Raw genomic sequence first — 8,502 nt, forward strand, 5'->3', positions numbered from 1 at the left:
AAATTAAGTTTCTTAGTTAGTTAAAAACCTATTAATATATATGTTTGGAACATAGTCTATTTAGCAATCCTATTGTTCATCCCCTGCCACTGCTAGAAGGTATAATATTGAAAAACAAATACTAACACTCTAAAGAAATACTTACAATGATTCAGCCCTTGATCCTCAAGTCCTTTTGCCCAAGAAGCCAAATCTGAATAAGAGAATTTTCTACCAATTTCCAACCAAAATAGAAAAAGGCAAAAATTAGTACAAAACTCCATGACCCATTAAAGAAAAACCAAATCAAAGCAAACCCATAAGCCAAAAAAAAAATACTTATACTCTAAAGAAACTTGAACAACAAAAACTTTAAACCAAAACTGAAAAATAGCAAAAATTAGCACAAAAGCTCCATGACCCATTAAAGAAATACCATATCAAAGCAAACCCATAAGCCAAGAACAAATACTTACACTCTAAAGAAAATTGAACAACAAAAACTTTCCAACCAAAACTGAAAATAGCAAAAAAGCTCCATGACCCATTAAAAAAATACCATATCAAAGTAAACCCATAAGCCAAGAACAAATACTTACACTCTAAAGAAACTTGAACACTAAAAAAGAGGGAAAAAAGTATGGTGGTGGCAGTGGGTCTTAGTGGAGGTTGATGACGGCCGCGGTGGCAGTGGGTGGAAGGGAAAAGATGTGTGGTGGTCCTAGAGAAAATGAGTCACAAAGAAAACACTAGGAACAAAGAACAAAGAAAAGAAAAGAAAAGAAGGGGACAATGAATAGTGAGCCTAAGAAAGAAAAGAGTGGGACATGGAGTGAGTTAATGGAAAGAAAGAAAAAAAAAAGTGTAGGCCAAAAAAAAAAATAAAGAGGGAAAAAAAGTGTGGGAACCTGAAAGTCAAAAGTTTAGAACATATAGCGACGTTTTAGAAACGTCGCTATAGAGTATTTGAAAGTGTTTGCTTTAATCAATATAGCGAGTATTTTTTTTCCACCAACAGGCGGAGCCCATTTGCTGTAATCACTATAGCGACGTTTTAGAAAACGTCTTTATAGATTATTTCTTTTTTAGACACATGCTCAGTACATTTTCTTTAATCACTATAGCGACGTTTTATTAAAACGTCGCTATAAACGAGATATGCGCTGCTAAAACTATACTTCTTGCGACGTTTTAAGAAACGTTGGTATTGTTTTGAGTTACAGCGACGTTTTTTAAAAAACGTTGCTAAAATCTCAATCTTTAGCGGCGTTTTTAGAAAACGTCACAGTATGCCACTTATAGTGGCGGATTTAAAAACGCCACTAAAAAAAACGCCGCCTAAACCCAAATTTCTTGTAGTGTATGTTTTTGTTTTATATTTAAAAGTTTACACCTTAGTATATAATTTGATATAATAAAATTTGTAATATCATTGGCATCACTTGTTGAAAAACAACAAGAGATGAGGGTTTTGGGTATCTTGCTAAAAACAACATTAATTTAGAGAGAGTGAGTTAACAAGTCTAATACCAATTCTGACAAGTTTAATAAATTTTATTAGTAAAATTCTACCACACCAATTGATCATGTCGTCACATTCAAGAAATCAATGACAACCTCTGTTCTAATTTCTAATCAATTGGCTATGAAGACCATGAATAAAATATTTTGAAGTTTTTAATTAATTCCACCATATATGGTGTTCCTAAAATTCTATTTATTTCTTTTCAAAATAAGTATATTAGAATTTGCAGCGTATCAATAATTTAAATAGGTAAAAAATGGTAATAGATGATGTCCACTTATTTTAATGTGATTGAAGATTTGGGAACATTATAGTAGAGTTATCCTAGAAATTCTTGAAATTATTAGTATGAATACTATCTAGGGTTGACTTTACATGAAAAGACCTCCTATAAATAACATGTTTTGTAGTGTAAAAATTTTCTATATCACTTTGATATCTCCCATAGGCCAATCAAATGTATTGTCTATTTGCTGGTAGCATAAAAATTATAGGAGTAAATAATACCCAAAATTTTAATTAACAAAAATTATTTTTACAAAATTATCCTCTTTTCAAATGATGTGCACTTTGTAAATGTGTTTTACTCTAGCAATTTAAGAGTAAATTTATCGTATATCAAACACATGAAAGGTGAACAAACACACACACACACACACACACACTCTCTCTCTCTCTCTCTCTCTCTCTATATATATATATATATATATATATTAAAATTAATGATTTTCCTCGCAAATTAATAATTAAAATCTAATGATAGTTATTAAAATTTAAATAAATATTATTTAATTACTAAGTTGTGACTCAAGATCCCAAAACGCATTGAGCTTAGTTGTGACCCAAGATCCCAAAACACATTGAGCTTACATTGGAACTATCATGTTAAAATCTAAACATTAGGGAATTTGGACTTAGAATGTCTTAATTAGAAATATTTGGAAGTGTAAACTAGTTAAGCTACAAAACTCTTGACAGCAAATATTTTTTTATCATCCAAATTGACATGATTATTTTCCAAAAAAAATTACATTGACACAGTTATTATATGATTACATCTCTAAATTGGCAAAATAAATTACCAATTACAATTTACAAGTTTGAATAAGATTGTTAGGTGTGAATCATACTTTGAGTCTTTGACAGACAAGACATTACATAAAGATGATACCAATGACAAGAATTCAAATAAGATTGTTAGGTGAGAATCATACTTTGAGTCTTTGAGAGAAAACTAACCTACACGCATTTCTAGTTTTGGTATGAAAGTAAATTGATGGAATATATTCATAGTCCTTTTTGGCATGAAATCAAATTGCTTTGATCATAATAGGGCAAGTAAGGCATGTCTAGCATGCTGGGAAATTGGGAATCTGAGGAGGCCTATTTTATTTGGTAGCTAATTGTAATGTAATAAAATACCCTTTATTTTATTTCCAAAATTTTCATAAATCCTAGAATTTGTTTCCAAAGTTAATATTAGTCGTATGTCACACTTTTACTTTCTGTCAATGTTTTTGGGTATAAATACCCTTCATGCTAGCCCTGCCTACTAGCCATCTCAATTCACAAATCACAACGCTTTTGCTATGGCTATCCCTATTTTACTCATCTCTCCTCTATGGCTCTATCCCATCTTCCTCTGCCAATCTCATCCAATCCTCCTAATTATCTGTCCCTTCAAAAATCAAATATGAGTCTGATCTCAAAAGAAATTACTAGATTATTGTCAAATTGGATCAGTGATTTACTGGAAGAAATCCACATTTCATCGCTATGAATATACAAATTTGAATTGTAACAATGCCTTTGCTATGGCTTCATCACTAGCATGATCAGGGCAGGCCCAAGATAATTTGAGGTCTAAGGCAAACATTTTAAAAGGACCTTTTACATTTAAATATCACTTAAAAATAATAGTTTATTTTTTTATTATATTTTTATTTCAAATTTATTACTAATTCATACTTATTAATATGAATAATTCAACCAAAGTGAGCTAATGATACTTACTATATTGGTTATGCAAACTAGAATATCACCAATAAAAAAAAAATGTTATTCAAACACCCATATATTATATTGTTTAAGTGAAGTTGATTATATTACTATCACATTAGTTTGTAAGATTTTTGTCATAAGATTTGTATTAGCTTTAGCATTTTTCACGAGATTAGGTTGAATTCATATTGATTTTTATTTTTTGGCAAAAATGCTAAAATTACTATAAATTTTATTACAAAAAGCTTACAAACTGATGTGGCAATGAGGTAACACTTCAACAAAAGAATAAGTGAGTATTGAATTATTTCATGTGATTAGTGACATGTTAATTTATAGGACTTATATAATAAAAATTGTAATATACTAGCATACCTCTAATATTTTAGGCATTGGCAAAAAAAATTGATTTACTAGAAGAAATCCACATTTTCATAGCAATAAAATGTGGGAAGTGGGATGAAGATTTCTGCAAGCTTCTCAACTCTATGTGGAAGAATCTCTTCTTCAATTATCCATTATAGTAGAAATTACCAATCAATTAAGAAACTTTTTGCCTCGCGCCAAAGCAAAGATTCATTTTTATTTACTACTTACCATCCTATGGATTCCAGTTCAGTAGATAATGCATACAAATTGTAATTATATTTTTTTTTTCTTTCCCCAGTGAATGTAATGCTTTGTTACGTAAATGTTACTGAAGTTTTGAAAGCTCTCTCTCTCTCTCTCTCTTTCTCTCCCTCTCTCCAACGCACCTTTGCGACGTATAACTTTGCTACCTACAACCTGTCATTTAGCTTCTAGATGGGATTCGAGCTCAAGCATAGGTCTCTTATTTGAGGATAAAAAATTTTACAAGTTGAATTAACTAAACTTTGATGGAGTCTTATTTGAATCAACTATTGTATCTTAGATAGGGCCCTATCAAAAGGAGATCACATTGTAGAAGACACTAAACAGGCGCTGAGGCAATTTCAGAGCTGTACATGTACATTTTGTAGTATGAAGGTCAACCAATTCAGTGGCTCATTCATTAGCTCATAATGCTATTAATATTGTTCGGAGGAACTGAATTGGAACCAGCCTCCTTTTCTTTTTCCATGTAAGCCAACACAATGACGTCCTTTAATTTAATGAAAGTATGAGTGTATGACTGATTTGGTTTTTAAAAAAAAAAAAAAAAACTAGAACTTACACATGGTTACGTATTTATAACATCCAGTCATCAACTTAAGGATAAGATCGCACACCACCAAAGATTTATAGAAAAATTGAACAGATTTTCATCTCTTAACTTAGGTTATGTTGGTTTCTAAAATTACTATAGGTTGGGTTGAATTGACGATTTCTCAACTTGAAAAAGAAGCCAAATTGAGTTGAAAAATACCCCAAGCTTAACCCAACTTGACCTGTATGCCCATAGTGGCACATGGAGATTATACAATAAGGTGTTCAGTTATATGCTCATGTATTCGACCATGAAAAATGTGAAAGAATAAAGATACATACAATCATTTCAACTATAAAATGCTTACAAAGCGATGAAATAATAACTATTATTTGGACTATATCAATAATATAATAAATATATTTGTTAACCATGTTTAAAAGACACCACAATAGTTTATAAAACTAATTATATAGTATTATGATAACCTTAGCATTACTAGTTGACTAAGGTTCCGTTTGGGATAGCTTATACTGGGCAACTTCTCTTACTATTTAGTTTATTTTTGTTACTATTCATAAGTCCCATTTAACTTTATCTATAATACTTTCAGTAAAAAATTTTCAATTTCAACTAAATAAGTTGTTTCCAAACGAACCCTAAGTGTGCATTAGGGTTAGGATTAAGAATTAAAATTATTTTAGTATTCAACTTATTTTTGCTATTATTTATGGGTCCCACTACACTTTTGGCACTATTCATGGACCATACTGTACTATTTCAACTAACTTTTACTTTTATTTACAGTATTTTCAGTAATAATTTTTCAGTTTCAGCAAAATAAGCAGTATCCAAACACACCCTAAGTAAAGTATGAATTATTAATCTAAATAAATAGATCTCTTTATCTGTCTTAGTCTTGTCTTGTGGTATAATCTGAATGTTATTTTGGATTATTAATATTATTAGATGGTTTAAATATTACTAATGATAATTGTAATAGGTAGAGATATAATAATAGAATGCTCAACAAATATTTATAGATTAATATATGCCAGGCTTCATGATTATATGGTGGCTCTAAGGCTTGAATGTGATTCAATTTGGTCCATTACGGTCTAGTCAGTTGAATTTGGTCCATTTAGATCTATTCCATCCCTTTGAGTTTATTCAGTCCACTTTGGTTCATTCGATCCATTTTAATCCGTTTCGGTCCATTTCGATGCACTTACTTAAGAATGGAAAAAAAAATAACAATAATAATTTTGGGTTAAGAGTACCTATTCTAAATCCAAAATTAATTATAAAAATATAGATCTCAAACTTGTAGACTTCTTAAAATTTAAATAAATACTAAAAAATAGTAATAGGAAACTTCTTAAAATGTTGATGGCAAATCTAAATTGCAATTAGGTTTTGAGACGCTCACATATTTTATCATATAATTGGTATGAGAAGTAGCTTTAAGTACAGAGAGTTGTATACTTAATGAATATTTAGAAGACAAGATATTATCAAGCATTTTATTTTATATTTATTCAAATTGACACAATTTATATCTCTAAATTAAGTTGCAATCCCATGCCTTCTCATCCCAATTCTTAATGCCTTTGCTATGGTTTCATCCCTAGTTGTTCATGTCCCCTCTATCCTTTTTGTTTTTCCCACAGCGGTTATCAATGCATTCTGATGATTTGCTAATTTCTTCACTGATTTTTTTTTTTTGGATAACTTTTCCCTGAAATTTTATTAAATCAGAATTGTTCAAAAATTTCAGTTTATTCCTCTATGGTTCTCTAAATAGCCTTGGGTTTTTCTTTGCCTGGGACTGCCGTACCCTGCTCAAATTCCTCATAATCATCTTGAGTAGAATAAAAATAGTATTTATTTATATTTATGAAACTAAGTTAGAATAACAATATTTATCTTCTTTCCAAATTTATCTTTCTATTTTTTCATTCCTTTTGGCTAATGGAATTCTTTTTGTTCCTTGGAACGGGTTGGACCATATCAACAATGGCCTAAATAATCTGCACAACTTTTTTAATTGTCTCTCATTTTTTTTTTTCTAGGGCAATTGAAATTACAGTTCCAATTTTCGGAACTTGCATTTGCATGCCATATGACACAAGCCAATGGGTGCCGAAATTGCCATTTCTAATTTAAAATGTGACCATTTTATGCATCTTTGTGTTTTTCCCCCTTATCTTCTTCTTACTCAAAAATTCTTAAGAGGACCGGTTGTAGCTTGCAAATCAACATAAGTTTTCACTTAAAAACTTTTCTGTGATAATCATTTCAGAATAATTTATCTAAGAAATTGGTATAGGGTAGATTCCAGTTAACTTAACTAGTAAAAATTTTTATGGTTAAATATGATATTTGGGGTTCAATCCCCACCTATACTAAAAAATTTATTGGTATTTTAATTTGATGATAAAAAGCTATCATTAGAAGCGGATATTATAAGTTGAAACTCTCTCCAAAAAAGAAATTGGTGTACGATTTATTTCGACAAAATTACATTAGTCTCTGAAGTTAACCCAATGAGTGCAATTTATCTCTTAAGTTTCAAATGTGCGCTTTTAGTCCTTAATTACTATGTGGCTAACAAAACAATGACAAAACATCTTTTTAACTGATGGGCATGGCATTCTTTTAATAAAATTATTATAATATTGAATTTACACCTCATAAACCCCACTGTTGATTGAATTAACTCTTTCTTTGAAAACCAGAGCATAGCTCGCCTAGCTTTCTCTTGCTTCCTCTTGTTTCCTTCCCTCTTCTCACTAGTAGGTAACTATGTTTCTTCTACAAAAAGTCTTCCACTTAAAATACAATGATGGGTTTTTGCTTGTTTGTATTGGGTATTTTTATATAATAATAAAAAATAAAAAATAAAAATGAGCTTTACTTTCTTCAGCATTTTCAGGCATTTGCTTCAAAAATCAAAACAACTTCTTTATTTTAGTTTGTTCTTTTAAATTTCTACTTCCTTCAGCAACAAAGGTGATGTCCCATCTCAAATCTCAGGGTCTAAACCTGTTCAATGTATTCAACACCAACTTGGCATTACGAAGTCTTTGTCGACCCACATATAATATTAAGAATTAATTTTTATTTTTATTAAAGGTCACATCCCCAAAATTTTGAGATCAAATTTTTGGTCCCAAATTACTTTGCAATGATTTAGACTAATCTCTCTAACAATTTCGGGCTACATATGTTTTCATGTTTTTGAATTTCAATGAGCAACAATTTTATCTTTACTAGAAAATTTTAGGCAAAAATACACTGTTAGTCCCTAAAGTTTACCGACTGAGTGTTTTTAGTCCTCGAAGTTTGAAATGAGAATTATCGGTCCTTAAAGTTTAAAAAATAAGTGTTATAAGCAAGGTTGTCAAAATCGGGATCTTATGTAGAATCGTGAGAAGTAGGTGGGATCGTAGATCGTAAGATCGGATCGTGGATCATAAGATTCTACATTATTTGAGAAAAAACAAAAAATACACATTGGTATGTTAAATAATCATATAAATTATACATTTATTGATATAATTACCATACATTATTACATCTATTTGTAATGACACTTTATTGAAGAGGCTAAAAACCTCAAAATGTGATACTTTATTGAGATATTTTTTATTTGGGTCCAATTGACACCTCTCTACCTTAGAGTGGAAAAACCTGATTTATTGGGATTTTATTTTTCATTTAAGTCTAACTAAGCCTTCTATCAAGTTAAAGAAGATTACAAAACACTAAGGTCGTTTAAGATCGTCAGAATTGTATGATCCTATCGATCCTGAACGATCGAAAGATC

Source organism: Castanea sativa, chromosome 11, assembly GCF_040712315.1.
Source record: "Castanea sativa cultivar Marrone di Chiusa Pesio chromosome 11, ASM4071231v1".
Lineage (NCBI taxonomy): Eukaryota > Viridiplantae > Streptophyta > Magnoliopsida > Fagales > Fagaceae > Castanea > Castanea sativa.